Source organism: Harpia harpyja, chromosome Z, assembly GCF_026419915.1.
Source record: "Harpia harpyja isolate bHarHar1 chromosome Z, bHarHar1 primary haplotype, whole genome shotgun sequence".
Classification (NCBI taxonomy): Eukaryota; Metazoa; Chordata; class Aves; order Accipitriformes; family Accipitridae; genus Harpia; species Harpia harpyja.
Genome location: NC_068969.1, coordinates 51,110,531 through 51,129,443, shown reverse-complemented (window position 1 = coordinate 51,129,443; position 18,913 = coordinate 51,110,531).

Here is an 18,913-nt window from a genome sequence, read left to right as displayed (position 1 = left end):
CCCCGCTACCAAAACCTTGCCACACAAAACCAATACAGCATTCAATAATATAGTATCAATCAATAGTATGGCAGCAGTTAATAATAGAAGTAAACCAATTGTATAGCAACAACCAATAACAGCAACAGCCAAGTAGGTACATACTGTTACAGGTTACTACAAACTTATCATTAGTGAAGCACCTTAGCAACAATATAGCAGCAGATATAGTTATGATAGATGACTTGTATGTATAATAACTGTATCAATTGAATTAGGCAGATTTCAGAAGGGGCCAAACCATCCCAAAGGTGGGAGGACAAACCAAACTGACCCCAAAACTGGGCCCAAAGGAGGACAAATAACATAAACAGGCAGAGTCCCACTTGGAAGATGATCTGCGTCAGAGTCTGGAGTCAGCCAGGTGCCCCCAGTGAGATTCTAAGGCCTCACAGAAAGTTTGTGAGGAATTCAACCTCTTTAGCAAAGGAAAAGTACACGCACCACTGGAAGTTCTCAGAGAGAGAGGCTCCATTCTGGATAAAAATTAAGGCCTTTTTATATCATAGAGGCATAAGAGGGTGTAGGACATCACCATTCTGAGTAGCCAATAGATAATGTTAATTTCCATTTTTTACCTTAAACAGCTAATAGATGATGCTGTTTTCTGTTCTTTCAGACCAACTTTATTTTCCAGACTGTTTCCACTTTTTCAGACAACATGTTGCTGTTACAGTTTCTTTGGGGTTTTGTGCTTGTCGATGGTACCTCAGGATGTCTCTGGTTTTTAGGTACCCTGGTTGTTCTTCAAAGAGGCCAGCTGCAGTTTTCAAGGATGTTTCTGGTTCCAGGGCCCAGATCCTAGGCTCACAGCTCCCAGGCTGGCAGGCATTTTCTTTTGCTCAGTAATTTTCCCCTTCTCACCAGGCTGCCCTTATGGCTGCTCACATCAAATCCCCCTCAGCCTTCTCTTCTCCAGGCTGAACAGTCCCAGCTCTCTCAGCCTGTCCTCATAGGAGAGATGCTCCAGTCACTTCATCACTTTGGTGATCCTTCACTGGAGTCTCACCAGTAGCTCCATAAATAAAGGGGAGCAACCTTGGAATACTTAGAATAGATCTAATTTGTCCAGTTGATTTATGTGTTACACAGGAGTTTATGTGATACATATGGATTTCTATAGTATACTTGAAATAAGGTAGCATTTTTGAACAAGGATATAAGGTTTGGATCAATTAGTATCTGTAAGATTCTGCACCCTTACTGTAATCTCTGATTTTGGTCTGATAAGATTTTCGTAGGCAGATCACAGGCAGAAAAGGATGTTTAATTTCAGCAAAAAAAGAACTACTACCCAAGCAATTCACAGAAACATTTGGGGGGGGGGTACTGTTGACTCTCTTGAGGGGCAAGACACCTTGCAGAGGGGTCTAGATAGACTGGAGCATTGAACAATTATTCATGACATGAAATTTAACAAGAACAAATGCCAGATTCTGCACCCGGGACGGAGTAACACTGCATAAATGTATAACTTGGGAGAGGAGTGGCTGTGGAGCAGCCCTGCAGAAAGGGATCTGGGGTGCTGGTTGACGGCAGGCTCAACATGAGTCAGCAGTGTGCCCTGGCAGCCAAGAGGGCAAACCGCATCCTGGGGAGCATCAAACACAGGATAACCAGCTGGGCAAAAGAGGTGATTATCCCACTGTATTCAGTGATGGTGCAGCCTCACCATAAATACTGTGTGCAGTTCTGGGCCCCACAATTTAAGAAGGATGTGAAGGTCCTTGAATGCATCCAGAGGAGGGCGACCAAGTTGGTGGAAGGGCTGGAAGGCATGTCCTGTGAGGAGCGGCTGAGGACTTCAGGTTTGTCTAGTTTGGAGAAAAGCAGGCTGAGGGGTGTCCCCATTGCTCTCTACAGCTTCCCGAGGAGGGCAAGTGGAGAGGGAGGTGCTGAGCTCTTCTCCCTTGGATCCAGTGACAGGACATCTGGGAATGGCTCAAAGCTGTGCCAGGGGAGGTTCAGACTGGACATTAGGAAGCATTTCCTTACTGAGAGGATGGTCAAACACTGGAACAGGCTTCCTAGAGAGGTGGTTGATGCCCCAAGCCTGTCAGTGTGCAGGAGGCATTTGGACAACGCCCTTCAAAATATGCTTTAACTTTTGGTCAGCCCTGAAGGGGTCAGGCAGTTGGACTAGGTGATGGTTGTAGGTCCCTTCCAACTGAAATATTCTATTCTATTCTATCTGAATCTGTCTCTGAAAGACTTCTTTCATGAAGGCAAAACCTTGCTCAAAAACCAAATAGCCATGGACTGTAAACTCATCCTTTATGCTTGATCTAGTCAAAGTAAAGCTGGTTAAAATGTTCGAAGTAAATTCAGTGCCTTTCACATTGAAGTTTAGGTGCATGCTAGTTTTCGTTGTAATTTTCTTTCAGAAGCCCTAGAACATGACACAGAATTCCCAATCTATTTTAAGATTTTGCTAATTACTTCATAGAAGTACATAGTAAATGGACAGTAGAGAAGGGAATCCCCATCCTTGGTTATATATACACATATAAGGAGAGGATAATTCAATAATAAAGGATAAAAGGTCAGAGAAGCACTACAAAAAGACTGATGACTTGTGTCACAGCAGCTGTGTAATGATGCCACCATTGGCCACCCTTTGCGCTTCCTCTGCAGCAGAAAAACCTGCTCACATCATTACATCAGCGAACAAGCCAACAGATACAGAAAAGAAACATCATGTTCATGGCGGACTGAGGCCAGAAACAGTCAAAAGCACACCAGCCCAGGATCTAATATAGCACATTTTGGTACTTGGGTCAAGATCTGAGCAAGGTTGAGCAGCCTCGTCAGTAACAGTAAATAGGACAACAGGGGCAAGAAACAAGAGCAGGAACAAGAGCTTAGACCTGCGGTAGGAAGACAGGTCAGAGCAGAGCTCCAGAAGAGGCCAGAAATCTCTGTCCTGCTTGCTAGTTAGAAATCTTTGCTCTGGTTGCCAGTTAGAAAGCTGTGCATGGCATGGAGTCTGTGCCCCACAAGTTCAGTAGCATTTGTCAAAGCCAGGCAATCACTCTTTACAGGTGGGCAATTGCTCTTAGCCAGTGCAGACTGGAGCAGCTGAAGAGGGGTTAGGGCTGCAGATTGATTCTGCAGATCCCACTTTCTGCAGATTGATTCTCATTCATTTATAGGAGAGAAGGATCAAGGCAGCAAAGACTAGCAGCCCCAAAGATGTTATACTCTGGTTTGTCCTGATACCCAATCTCGATAGCCAGCGCAAAAGATTAAGGGGAAAACAATCTGCCTTTTACAGGTGTGCAAATTGAAGATAACAGGTTTGCCCACTGTAAATAAAACCATGATGTTGCTGATTCATTCCAATTTCTGTGAACTATTACATTTTGCAGATTAGTAAGAAACATGGATAGTGTATGTGCACTGTAAAGTACAGGGAGAAGAAAAAACCGGCTGTGTAATAGTTTCCACAAACCATCGTGGCAAATTTAGTAGCCATTAATATTCCTGCAGAGACTCTTGAATGCTTGTAAGAACAGAATAAAGAACAGCCAGGCCAAGCCTTATTCCTAGTTGTTCCAGGGCGATTTAATCTTCTTCCACTAATACTAACAGTCCATCACACTGTATTTGTTTCAGTTCATCCCAGGTATTCCTGCCTCGTGGTTATGGATTACAGCGGTAGGGGCCTGAGAAACTGCTGGCTTCCCCTTTAGTACCACGGGAGCTGCATAAATCGCTACACCACTAGATGGCATTCAAAGCATGAGCCATAAATTTCACTGCAGTCTTGGCAGGATTTCGTTGACCTCGTTAATAATAAATTAAGGCAGGCCATTATGTGCCCAGAAGACCGTTCAGTGAATTCTTAAATAATGATACTGATGCCTCAAGGGAATCTTGAAACAGAGAGGCACCAAAATTATCTGGCTAAAGGGCATTACTCTCTCTACAGTACTGTAGAAAGCAGGAATTTTGAAGAAGAGGACAGTATGACCCCTGAAGTGAAATATTATATACGATATCCCACAAATGTTCCGATGAGATGAAATAAATCATAAAAATTGTAAGAAAAGTAGAGGTCTATGGAGATGGAAGCAAACCACTGTCTGCATACACGTGCAAAGCATGTATACACATCTTATCCTTATGCCTTATGCTCCTTGACATGGCCAAGAACTGACAGCCTAGCCTCCAAACAAAAACAAACCCGGCCAGACATCCTGAGCTTAATCTTTTTCATCTATCTGAAACCACTTCATCAGTTCATACAGAAAGAAAAGTTTATTTTAAAATACAGGTGCCACAGTTTAAAAGTAGAAAGAATAAGGTCTTAATTACAGTGCAATGCAGAAGAATGCCTGAAAGTTTCAGTTTTCTCTCTCTTGTCACATCTCCCTTCTGCTTCTCTTCTTCAGGCTCACACAAATATGAATACACACCTACTATTAGTTTCAAAGTTTAAGAGAATATGCATGCAAGAGGTGGTCAGAGGTAGGTGTTCAGAGGTAGTTTTATTCTACCTTTGTGCATTTCTTAAAAAGACCTAGCAGCATCCTGGCAAAAACCAGGGGGACACTTCTCCTCATTCCCATTTCCCAAGAGTATTCCCAACTCAGCTTGTGCCAAGAGAACATGGAAAAGGGACAGGGTCTTTATGCCAACTCTTACAGTGCCTGGGGAAGACCACTTAGCAGGTTTGGTGTATGATCCATTATAGAAGCTCTACAGCCCTTATGTTGTAGTAGTGTTAATGCAATGGAACCACCTGTAAGCAAAATAGAAACTAGTCTGTTATCCAAGACCATTGTAGATCTTCATTAGATAACGTTTTTTGTCAATTAACAAATAAGAGGATTTCCTTTTACAGGAAAAAATATTGATATGATAGAAGACTAAGAGTGTCAAGTATGTTTTTCTCTGTTTTTCAGGGAGTAAATAATGAATTGCTTGAACTACAAACTCTTGAGGACAGAGAATTTCTCTTTGGTTTGTGCAAATTGTCACATTTGTGCTACTCCAAAACAAATCAGTAATCATCATCATAATAAAAATTGGCAGTCATAGAGAATGATTGAAGACATCTGGAGAGTCAGTAGGTAAAAGATGGCAGGCTGACAAAGACAATGTCATACAGAAAGGGATGTCGTATATTTAGAGCCATGCCCACTGGAGTAATCAGAGAATATGAATAAAATTATACCAATATTCCAGAAGCCCAAACAAGACAGGGCACAAATAAGGGCATAAGCACATGTTTCTGAAGGAGAATGAAGGCATGGCAGTGGTCATTAAGGCCAGTTTTTAGTTTAGTCAGAGCAATCTTTGACTGACTATGGAGTAAAAGGGAGATTGTTAGGAGCCGAAGAAAAAGGATGGAGTTCTAGGTTGGTGGGAACTTATCACCCTCTAGAGTTTGTAGAAAAATCAAACAGGGACCAGTGTAAGTAAGGAACCGGTCAGTAAGGAGGCCAGAATCTCTCTTTTGATTTTTCAAGGGTTTAGAGTCCTTTGCCACATGAAAGACTTCAAAGGTAGCCAGAAAATGCTTGCAATGACAGTGAGTTGTCTGTGTTTCTCATGTAAGTCTGACTTCACTGTGGTACATGTAACCTCTGCCACAAAAATCAACATTCACAATTTATATTTTATAACCTATTGGAAAGACTGCAATAGTTTGTTACATTACAAGACATAGTGGCCAAAACAAGTAAATTATTCTGGTATTTCATATGCAGCTAATTCTCTGAGCAAAGCATAACAGGAAATTCATTATGATAATAATTTTACAAATGCTAGAAGCATATTTTTGTTATGTGGATTCCCCTTTGAAGTACCTTGACTATTCCTCAACACGGAAACCTTCAGATACCTTTTGAAATGGTGTGTTGAAAACGTAAAGATGAAACATTCAATACAGTAGAGTGTAACACAGTATTCTTTGTAATACACCATTTATATTACCTTTCCTCATTAGCTACAGAGGCATGTGAAATTATATTGGACTGCTGCATTTACTTCAATAAAATGAACACAAGCAGTAGGTTGTGATGTATTTTCACTTCAAATGGATTACCATGAGCAGAACTCACATAGCAAACCACAGTGTCTGTAAAGGAAAAGCCAATTGGCTATTTTATGTAAGAAGTACCACAGAATACACAGAAACCTAATCCTACTTCTTTTTTTCATCTAAATAAAAAATGCTTTTTGTTTCCTTGCAAGTAGATTTCAAGTGCAATAGTAGATTAGCTACCTGGAATATATCTGGTAGGATCTGCCTAATTTATTTCCACCCATTCATGAGGAATTTTATTACAGATTGAAAAATGAACTGAATAAAATAAGTTTATCCAGATTTTTTTTTTTTTTATTAGGTCATCCTATAAAGGTGCCCCAAGCCTGAAGGAACAGAAATAGCTTTCATGCTTTTTGCATGATGTAAAGTAATACCTTGAAACCCCACAGTCCTCACTACATCTTGCTGTTTAAGACCAGGTGTGTCAGGCGTAATCCATAGAGCAGGTTCCGAGGCCCACTGTGCACTGCTTCCAAGTTGCAGAGACGTTATCATTCAAGTTGTATGGCATGAAGAAGCCCAGAGTTGTTCTTCTGGCTGAGTTAATGAGTTAACTGATTCAGAGGAGGCTGCTGAATGTCTATTTATGAGGTTAATTTTTACTTCATAACTCAGTAGCTGTGTTTTACTTTCCCTGTTCCCTTGCCCACTTCCAAGCCTAACCTCTTTTCTTTCAGCCTTACCTCTTTGCTCTGAGAGTTTCTCTTGCTCTACCATTTCTCCTTTCTCTGTTAAGTACTCTCTCTTCACATTCCCACATACCCTAGCTCTTCTGTAAGACTTCCACCAGGGGTCAAACAAGCCTGAACATGGAAATTCTCTGATTAATTGGCGGGGGTGGGGAGGAGGCTGCACAAGCAGCTGCAGAGATAACCCCTGAGCCATGGTAGCAGTTGCAGGCGGTTGTACTGGTGCTTCTGCAGCTTGGGAGCAGTGGAGGCAAAGGATTTTGTTCTTCTCAGCCTCAACACGTTTCAAACATGGCCATGCTCTGATACTTCCACATGACTGGGCTCTGGCTACTTGTCAGTACCAGAAAAGATTAGGCAGAGCTGGACGTGAAAGCTGAAACACGGCGTTCCTCCATTTGCCCATGGTGCGGGCAAAACAGAAGATCTGGGGCAAGAGACTGCTGAGCTCTTTCATGTGCCTGCCATGGGAAGCAGGAGGGAGCTGCCAGGCAGGGCAGCAGGCAGCCAGGCTTGCTGCTGCCTTGCTATTGCTACGTGCTGCTGCTTCCTCAGCAGCAGCAATATATAGATAGACTGTTTGGCTTTTCTGGTCTGCAGCATAGGCCAAAAAGGTAAGGCAATTTTCTTTCCCCCAGCAGTCTGTTGTCCTTGATGGCTGCCTTGAGTCAGCCCTGTCTCTATCTTATTCAGGCTGCAAATTTTTGAATGTCAGGAGATGCCAGAATTAAAGTTAGCTTGTATATGCAGTCTGTGACAGCCTTTAGTTACATCTGCTTTGTCTCTGCAGAGCCCATGCTCAAGTCAACATATAGAAAAGGCAACAGTCAATAAATTGCTAGTTTTTCTACTCACTGGCAAAAGTTTAGGTTATAAACCTTAGGGTGGTTTTCTGCAAATTGTGAAGCCCTTCCTTCAAGGGAATTATTATAGGCTTTTCTATGTGGCTCCTTGCAACAGTACCCAGCCACTTCACAAATACTAATAAACTGATAAAGCGCTTGTGAGATGAGTGGTATTCTGCTGATGCTCCACAGAGCTCAGTAGCACTTGCGGAAGCTCTTAGTCTATTGCACAAACCTCTGCCACTGGAGCTAACTAACTGATTCCTGTTAGGATGCTTTGCTTTCTGCAGAAGGTGACGAAGTATATGACCATGGAATGAACGAGATGCTTTGCTTTGAATTTCACATACATTTTTTGTAAAGGCTGTAAAGGAATAGTGAAATTCAGGGCACATGCCATCCAACCTGGTACAGAGATCTCCACACAAGCGCTGTATGAACTAGTTCCAGGTCTAGTGGCATTGATGCAGGACTTAGCAGCCCAGGAGCATCACCACACCAAGGTGGCTGCCATTCAGGGATCCAAGCTAGTATTCTCCCAAGAGGTGCATGACAACTCATTGGCGTCACTCAAAGCTCATGTGTATCCGAGGTGGAACTGTGCAGTACCAGGCAGGGCCGTGGATTTGGACAGACAGATTTGTCTGCTCTCTGTCCCTCAGGCTTAACATCCTCTTCTCTGTTTCTTCCACTATGTTCATCCCAGTTGCATTCCTAAACCATCATTCGCTCTTTGTCCTGCTCCTCTTCTCTTCTCTGACTTAGTATCCATCTTCCCTACTCAGGCCACTGGTCCCTGTCCCAGCCTAGCAATTCTGTAAGAAATTCTGAACACCGGGTGTCGTTCCTGCCTCTGTTTCACCCAGATGGCTGCATGCCAACATCCTTCTCTCTGCTTAAAATGAAGCTTTAACTGCAGGCCACAAACATATTTTTATGTTTTTTCCTGCTTATGTATTACAGTATCACCCGCCCTACTTTCCAGCAAGAAAGGTTCACTGAGAGCAGGTGTATCCCTTATTTAAAGGTGTGATCACACAGTGACCATAGGAAAATAACTTTCCTGTGGATACTTATAAATACATATGCACTGTTAAAAAAAAAAAAAATCTTCCAAAACTTTAAGATACTAGAATACATGTTATTATTCTGAAAGAAAGTAAAATAAGGAGAGAAACAAAGTGAGCAGAGTTACAGAAACAAAGAAAGCACAATTGGAGGGGACCTTGAGAGATCATCTCAGCCTTTGTAATTCCTGCAACAAATGCCTGTCTGTCCTGGTTTCAGCTGGGATAGAGTTAACTGTCTTCCTAGTAGCTGGTACAGTGCTATGTTTTGAGCTCAGTATGCGAAGAATGTTGATAACACTGATGTCTTCAGTTGTTGCTCAGTAGTGTTTAGACTAAAGTCAAGGATTTTTCAGCTTCTCATGCCCAGCCAGTGAGAAAGCTGGAGGGGCACAAGAAGTTGGCACAGGACACAGCCAGGGCAGCTGACCCAAACTGGCCAACGGGGTATTCCATACCATGTGACGTCCCATCTAGTATAGGAACGGGGAAGTGGGGGGCAGGGATTCACCGCTCTGGGGACTGGCGGGGTGTCAGTCGGCGGGTGGTGAGCAATTGCACTGCGCATCATTTGTACATTCCAATCCTTTCATTATTGCTGTTGTCAATTTATTAGTGTTATCATTATCATTATTAGTTTCTTCTTTTCTGTTCTATTAAACCGTTCTTATCTCAACCCACAGGTTTTGCTTCTTTTCCCGATTTTCTCCCCCATCCCACTGGGTGGGGGGGGAGTGAGTGAGCGGCTGCGTGGCGTTTAGTTGCTGGCTGGGGTTAAACCACGACACTGTCCAAGACTACTCCTATCTCTTTTGGCAGTCCCTCTCCCAGTACTTCACTTCCCATTAGAACACCTTCCCCAATATCTAGCTAAAATATCTCTTGCTCTGATTTAAGGTCATTACCTTTTATCCTCCCCACTTTGCACAGGTAGCAAAGTGTTTGAGTTTATGGCAGCCTTTACTCAGCTGCAGATTATTATCTTGTCTTCCTTAGGCCAAAAAACACAAGATCCTCTGGTCTTTCCTTAGTGGTCATATTTGATCATTTTCAATGTCTTCTCCAGACTGTCTCCAATTACTTAGATCTTTCTTAAGGGCAATACCCAAGCCTGGGGCAGACTCCAGCTGAGCTTTACCAAAGCTGCGTTGAGCAGACAGATTAATGCTCTATTATATCCCAAATATACTGTTGTTGCCATGGGCAACAGTGAGCAGGAGTAGCTAGTGGCTGAACCCCCTCCCATTAGTGAGAACAGCATTTACAACCTAAGCAGAATTGAAAGAGATAAAGAAGGTTGTGGAAAATGGCCACGGGTGGATACAGAAAGGAAAACACCAGCTGAGTCCAGATAAAGGAGCAGCTGAGGTGAGCTGAAGGCATTACCATGTGCAAATGAAGAACTGGAAAACTGCAAAGTGATGGAGCAAAGAAACTGTGAATACTTTGTAGATTCATTAACTTAAAGAAGATGCTTCCAGTTGTGCCCAGATCTCTGGCATGTGCCCTCTCCAGGTTCCCAGGGCTCCAGGCTGTGTGGCCAACAACTTTGTGCTGCACACTCCCATCTGTATCCATAACGTCTGTGTGCACAGGGGCAGACTGCCTCAGTGGCAAGCCACACAACTGGCTGTATTTATCACCCATTACTATTCTCACATATACACATCTTGGAATGCTGTTTCCCTTTATCACAACAGCATTACTTTTTTTTTTTTAACTGAAGTTTTTCTTGCAGTCCAGTGTTCTCCAACTTCCTTTTTGAAGGACTGCCACCTCATCACTTTTCTTCATTTTTTATTAGTAATAACACTTATCTACATTGCCCTTGTTCTTTCTGAATGCCATCCTAATTATTTTATTTGCCTTAATAATTTTGATTTCTAAACCCATCCTCCAGTGTACTCACTGTCCTTCCCACCTTCATTTCATTGCAAATTAATCAAGCTTATACTTCGTTTATGCAGCTCCCTCATATTCTTTCTTTAGCACCAGAGCTTGGAACTGGTACACCTCAAGATAGTATTTAGGACCAATTTTATTAGTTGTTTGTTTAGGCCTTGATTTGCTTCCTCTAGCAGCTAAGGTTGAGAAAGGCAGCTTTTCAGGAACAACACATAAATTTTTGCCCCTGCCCAATTTTTATTATATATTAAATTTTTAAACAATTTTTAATAATTCTAATCCAAATTACTAGATCTTGTTATTCATATCAAATGGCATAGCTACTAAATATGTGTCTGTTTCACAACTCTTTCAGAATTCATTAGTCATCTGAAATATTATTTCAAATCTTTTTCATTAAGAAAAACAATAAAATCCATATGTAAACTGCTTTTCATGCCTCCCTCTAATAATACATCTGTATTTAAGTAAGAATTTAAGTAATATATTAAAATCAAATGGTACAAATATATATACTAGCGTTAAATCAAAGCTATTTACTTTGAAATCAGTTTTTTTCCCATTCCCATTTCCAATACAAAACAACAATATTGCTGCTTCTTAAACAGTTCTAGAAAACTCACTTTTCAATGCTCCCTCTGTGAATAAAATATACTATCTGCAGCCTCAATGCTGTGCACACAGTGTATACATGTCATTTCAATTCCCCCTGTTGGGTCACTTGCTTCACCATAAGCACAGGCATCAGCATTTGCCATGGTGGGATTTAAGAAATTGGTCTTGTAAATTTTCGCTTTCTCTATGGATCTGAAGGTGTCCAGCCTCTGGCAAACACTGACTTTCTCTGCTATTGAAGCGACCAGCCCGATTGCTGTTAAAACATCCTTATTCTCCCCAAATTTCTCCCAAACTACTAATTTCCACAGCTTCTTTGATGTGTACAGTTTCAAAGATTCCTCTTAGTATTTGCTATAAAATGGAGTTTAAGGATGAAATGAAGGTCTGCTTTCTAAAGCTGATGATCCTGAGAGAGATAAGAAACCCCACTCTGCAGCTACTGTGTTTGCACTGCATGCGTGCTGTGGTCAGTGCTTTCTAGACAGCATCAGAGCAGCATTGGCCACAGTGAACAAGCATTTCCCTGAAACGTGTGCAACTGGTAGTTACCATAGTAACACAGAGCTATCAAGTGAAATTACCAAAGATGTGCAGCTCAAATTACTTCACCAGCACTGGCATTAGTTAATATTCTGATGTTTTAAGCAAACACTTTAAGAAATAAAGAGCTGGCAGAGCACTCTCAAATTGACAAAGTAGTCTCTGGTTTTAAAGCTAAACCAAATTATTTGATAACCACACACAATCGGTTACAAATGCTTTCCTAATCACTAACTCTTGTTTGATACAGAGCATATTCAGCTACAGCCTCTGTCTGCTTATCAAACACATAGCATATACTTTTAATGACTTGTGACATTCCTAGTAGACAGCTTCTCAAGTCTTATTCTACCTGGAGATTACTGTGAGCTGAAGAGAAAAAGGTATTCTCTAAAAGATCATGAGTTGGATTTTCATAAGTACCCAAATAATGTAATACAGATGTCTCCATTTCAGAGGGCAGTAGGTCTGGAAGTTTGACTGTAGTGAGAGTCAACCTCCTTCATACCTCTGTTTATACGTGTATCTATAAAAGGAGTTCAGGTCCCAAATAATGCAGATACTTTTTGAAATTTTGCTGTTAAAGAACAACTCCTCAGCTGTAAGGAATGTGAACAGAAGGCCAGCATTAAGTTTGTTACCTCCATTTTGGGGGCCTCTCTTTTACGTTCCTTATTAATTATGGCATTGGGATACATCCTACACTGTAAAAGAAATAGTGGTATTTGAAGTGGGTGTCAAAAAAAAAAGCATCCTACAAACTTAATACTCTTTTGGAACTTGGCAGTTCCCTTGTACAGCAATTTGTGGTGTTCAACACATGTTATAGTAAAGAATAGCTGATCTTATTACCTGACTTTACTTAGCTGCACTTCTAGAACGAGAAAAACTCTCTAGCCTTCTCTAGACCATTTGGACAACTCATCTCCACACCTTTTCAGAAAATGCTATATATGGACACAGGTGAAAGATTCTAATAGGCATAGTATGTGAGCGGTTGTGTTGCACTGACTGGATATAATGTGGGACTAATGTGGGAAATGGCATCTGTAACCCTCTGCTGATTCACAGAGAGTTACAAGATCTCAACACCTTTAAAGATTAGAACACACTAAAGGGCACCTCCTTTAATAGCTCTGTGTTAGAGGAATAGTGACAAACTTATAAAAAGAAGTAGCAAAATACTTCCTATTGGTCAGATCCATGCAATGCGAGTTTCAAGTCCACAGGCAAAAGCAATTTCCATCATCTCTGTTCAACTTATTCAGAACAGTTTCTTCCTAAAGATGTAACATTTGATTTTCTCAAACTGATATTACTTTTTGTTTCTCCTTTCTCTTATAAAATGCTGTTGAGTTTCATTACTTTCACTGGATTTTGAAAATTCAGAACAATTTTCATTATAGAAGTCTCTGACTTTGCTTTTCCCATTAATAGAATCACTACTTTCAGGAAGATGTACATTTTTAAAAAAAACTAATTCAGTCCTGTTTTTTTACCTTTACTTGCATAGAATAAAGCTCAATTATTGCCAGCCAGTCTACTCTAGACTCCCTTCTTCAATTTGGTCAAGAAATTAATTTGAAAGATTGCTGTTTCTGTGTTTGAAGTGTTGTGAAGGATATTGCCAAGTCAACCTTTCTTTATTTTGCCTGAGGTTTCTCACTTAAAACTTTTAAAAAATCCATTAAAAAAACAGATAGTACCTTAAATATCAGTAGTGTTGTAAGTACACTGTGGTCACAACAATATAATTTTTCATTCATAAAAAGAGAACATCAAAAGGACTTTTTAAAAAAGACTATTTGGAGTGAGTTGCATGCATTTCATTTGCATTTGACTCAGGAAGTGAAGAGCAAATTCCCTATACTTAGCTGATTCTCCTCTATCTAACATGAAAAGATAGCTGCAAATCCATAAATAAGTGTGATATGCTGTAGTGGCATTGCTGCAATGTCACTCATTATAAAAATGCTGCAGGCATCTCCTTTTTACTTGCTCCTTTCTTCAGTATTTTTATTCCAGAAAATAAGCATAAAGAAAATCTTCAAAGCTATTTTTGTCTCTATATGTATGAATTTAGTATGCTCTAAAAACACTGAGCTAACAACTGTAGAGAGCCAGATTCCTTCTTTTAAGTAGAAAGGGAGTGGCTCAAGCAGAAATCATTCAAACAGCATAAAAAAGATCTGATTCATTGTTTTCCTGCATTTTCTATAACTGTTACCCTAGTCATAAGCAGAAAAGTTTCCTAATAGAAGCAAATTATGAGTGGGGTCCTTGGCATTGAGCACGGGTGACTACATTGTCAAATAAATCCCAGAAAGGATTTGAAAAAGAGGTTAAATACAAAGGAGAGGAAATTTGCTGATAATACTGAACTATTCAGGATAGCCTAATCTAAAGCTGGGTTACTGGGTGATAAGATGTTAAGTGAAATTCAGTGCCAATCTCCTAGGAAAACCAAATATAATTACAAATACCCAGTGATGGGCTCCAAATCACAACATCTGGGTGAAAGAGAATTTGGAGTCATTGTTCTCTGAAAATGTCAGCACCTTGTTCGGTTGTGCTTATAAAGGCAGGTAGGATGCTAAAGGGTAAGTAACTAGGGAATGTTAAGAAAGGAATAGAGGATAAAATGGAAAATATCATTATGTCACTGTATAAACTCTGCCATTCCCACATTTTGAACATTACATGCAGGTCTAAAGCATGGAGTGGAAGTACAAAAGGTAGAGGGTTTGGTAACAGGGATTGCCAGAAGTGTACAACAGCTTTATGTTTCTATATGAGGTTAATCCAGCTAGACCAGGACCCTTCAGTGTGGAAAAGGGGAAGAGAAGGCAAGAGGAAGCTGAAGAGGAGACAGTTGCTTACTGTTTCTCATAGCTCAAGCTCATGGGGCACATAATGAAGTTATCAGGCAGCAAGCTGAAAACAAGTAAAAGGAGCATAAAACACAGCTAAGCCAGGGAATTAATCATCCTCAAATACCAAGTAGTCAGAGTAGGAGTGGGATTAGAAAATTTGACAGCAAACAGATTCAAAGGTGGCTGTTAAACACAACAGATAGGATTCAATCTCCAGTTCAGGAAGTTCCTCAATCACTGATTGCCAGGTACTCCTTACTTCAATACTACATTCAATATTACTACATAATTTCCTAAGTTACCTGCTAATGGACACTGCCTTGAGATGGGTTACTGGACGGTCTTTGTTTTGACCGAGTTCCAACTATGCCCCTTTATTTTTGTGCAGTATAATCTAAAATACGCTGGGTCTAGGGCTGGAACTGACACAGAACCAGCCACAGTATCAATGAGATATAAGAGATTTCAAGCATGAGGAGATTCTTGGGAGCAGCAAGGAGTCTATCCCTGCATTTCTATGACTTTGTGGACTCAAGCTGTCAACCCCCAACAGTGCCTGTTTTAAGAATGATCATTTATTAATGTAATAAGCCAGAAGCTGAAGTCCAGTGTGAATGTGACTGAGATTTCCAATTAATTTCCCACAGGCAACGTGCAGTCGCCAGATGCCAAAGACACGCGGCTATTACCCAGCCAGGATCAAACTCCAAGCAGAGTTCCTGTGGTCAATGCCTTTGTATCCATTAGCAAATTCCCCGACTCAACCAATGCCTTTGTTTTCATATTTTTGCAATGGTGGCAAGCATTACTCTAATTTTGGATGCAAACAGTGCCATTCTTAGCATTAGGAAACACATGCCACTGATTAGGTAAGAAAATAAAAGTGTCAAAGGCAAAGGTTCAAATTAAAATACTATTGGAAAAATGGGAAGAGAACTCCTAGGTGATTAAAGTAAGATAACCCCATAGGAGACTTATTTTTAGAAAGAAATACACCTTTATCTTGATGTTGATCTGACAGGCTATGTCAGGTTACAGAGCTCTGCAGAAAAAGGTCACCACACTTTTTACTAATGTATAACTTCTCATGCTGCTCGGAGCAATAATCTCTGGCAAGCAGAGACCAGCAATATTAAGAGGCTACAGATCATGAATCATGTCATACTCTGGTCTCCAGTCAACTTCAGCTCATGTCTCTCACAATATGTTTTAATTTCTTAATTTTTTTTTAATTAATTTTTTTCATGTTAAAAAATTAAAACATTGTAAGCAACATGAGCAGGTGGAGGAACAGGAAGATAGAGATCATGATTAGGGCAAGATGAACAAGTAATATAGAAAGATTATGTAAATAAATGTCTCTAATAACAGTTCTTGATAATGGCAGAGTTTTTTAAGTAGAATAACTGAATACCTTATGTAATCTGCTGTGATAAGGAATGATGATAAGGAATTTCATAAAGAAAAGGTGATACATTGAACATCTGCCAATTCCTTGCCTTTTACCTCATGACCGAGTCTTTTGTACTTTGGATGAAACAGCCAGAGCAGCAGCTGATAGAAACATGAAAGGAACTTGTCCAAGTGTATTTTACAGGTTATGCAAACATAGTGTTTATTAGGCAACCAATTACTTCAAAAGTCAGTGTGTTTACAACAACTCATGTTTCTCCTCAGAAAACACTAGTCTACCAACATCCCCAAATATGCTTATAGTTGTAAAACAAAAAAGTCAAATGCAGAATGAAATGTTGAGCTTATACCAAAACAGAACATTCTGATTTTTTTTTTTTTAAGTATTTGTATAAAAATGAGGTCTTAATAGAAAATTAAAAGCTTGGACTTGATTCAGTTGAGATGAAACTAAATTTTCTAACTGTGGAATTCCCACAGAACAAAACCTACAGTTTACAATCAGCTTTTAAATAAGGCTTATTTCCATTTAAAAGTTTTCCACCTTGTTTATCTAAGGGTGGAGGAATGAAGTGCCCTACCATTAAGCCCTAACAGTAAATGAGTATTTTCCATTAGTTAAAAATGTAAGTTGTTCTTCTGGTCATCTCCAGTCTTCAGATTTTCTCAAGTACTATCCCTTGATATTTGTAATCCACAGGTCTAGGAAATCAGGTTGACCATTAATGTTTTGGATGGTCAGCATTCCCCCCTCTGGGTATCCTACTGACCGACTGAGCTTTCCTCCCAGTCTAACCTCAAATCAGGAAAAGCCTTTTGCTGGTAGAATAATTCTTTCAACATGACCTAGTTGCTAGTTATGGCAAGATTCATCTAATGCAACGTTTAATTTAAAAGCTTTTTTACTGCTATTGCTGTTCAACAGCTTGGGTTGTTTGGGTTTTTTCTTCATTTCTGTACACACTTGTGGGATAAAATGAAATCAGGTGTCTTCTCTTTGAGTGAAATGTTTGTCTCTATTCCAAACTTACAAAAGATATTTGAATATACCCTCTTCCTAGTTAGAGTAGTTTTTCTCCTTTGTTGGGTGCAAATTCTTAAAGATTTATTACTCCATTACAATCATACCCCAGACTGATGCACATCATATGATAACCTTGTTGCAGACTATCCTTTTATTGAACCACTAATCTCAGCACAGTCTTATTTGTAGCCTGAACACATAGCATATATGTCACCTTGATTCATCTGGTAATTGGATAACAACTGCACGGGAGCACATCCAAAGAGCCATCACACCCTGCACGAGGCAGAAGTAACCTATTAGCAGAGACACCCATGAGAACGCCAGAGCCTCAAACTACTTCTAGAACTGCTCCTTGTTGTCATTGATAGTAATAAGGTAACTTACTGCTTCACAAACAGTGTCTGTTCATAGAAAAACATTCTGTTTGAGATGACAGCAGCTTTTCTTAGAGAATGAAATTGCTATTGCAGTAGAGGCAATAATTCACACATAAACAAAACTGACAGGCCTTTTTTCCCGTGAAGCACTAGTTTGTGCCATTAATAAACAAAATATTAAGGAATACACAGTGCCAACTTGCAATGAAACTGGTTTTAGTTTAGTGTTTCTTACCAGTTATTTTTTTCCAGGAAGAATTCCTCCAGTGAAACAGTAGGAACTCACTGATTTGCATCACACTGCACAACACAACATGAGCTTGCAGGGCAGGAAGATTGTCTCAATATAAGCAGGCCAGTAGTTTTATCTCTTCAGAGATGTGAAAATTTATGGCTGGGCCCAAAAATTGGACATCATCTTGTCTCATTCAAATAATGGCCAATTACAGTTATTAGGAGAATGAGAAGATATGAAGGACATTGTAAATACAGACAGGATGAAATATTCTGAATTCCACCCAGTTAGAAAATGTGGTATGATACAGAATTTTGTCTTCTGCTTTTACAGACTCTGTTGCTAGGCTTGCATCCTTCATGAGGTCTATAAGGACAGGCCTGCGCACCTTCCTTAGCAGTCCTTTGACGTTAGCGGAAATCCATTCTGCACAACTTGTTAAGAAAAAGGACCATGATGCCTTCAATCCTGTGCTCCAGTGCAATGTCTACTGCAAAGAAAATTAAATCCGTAGCCTACAGCTATGCTTTCTCTCTTTGCCTCATAACCTTCTTCCTTATATTCTTTACTTCCCCTGGCTAGAAAGCTAATTGGAGAACACATTGACCCAATTTTACATATAAATTTAACATGTAGAAGGGACAAGAAATTTAAAGCTTCAGCTTTCACAGCAGTTATAATTTAAAACTGCAGGTGTTTATTCTAATATATAATAGTGGAAAACTATATTTGCATGCAGGGTAAGTTATGAAAATGAGCTTTTTATTAACACTGCAAATTACGTTAGGGTCAAATAAAATTATATGAGTAAACCAGACAAATAAAACTAATTCCATTATGAAGAGTTTCAGAAGAAGTCCTCCTTTATGCTGGCTCCAGCAATAAGATAAAGAGTTACCAGCAGTATATCATCAGAAAAATTAATTTGCTGATCACAAGCCTGGGGGAACTACACTGTTACCTAGCAACTAGTGAGAGTAGTCTTTTTTAAATAAATTAACCCCTTGATGAGTGTCAAATGCGTAACTGGTCTGTGGGATTTGCAGCTTCTTGCTGGTCTCAGTAAGACTGTTTCTGACCACATCAGAACGAAAGCCATTTTTTTGCCATTTCAAAGTTATAATTTCATAACATTGTTACACATCTCCCTTCATAACCAACACCTCACATAAAGATGAATCTGTCACATTACATTGTGTTATGGTGCAAAGAGCCTCAGCCCAGAAGAGA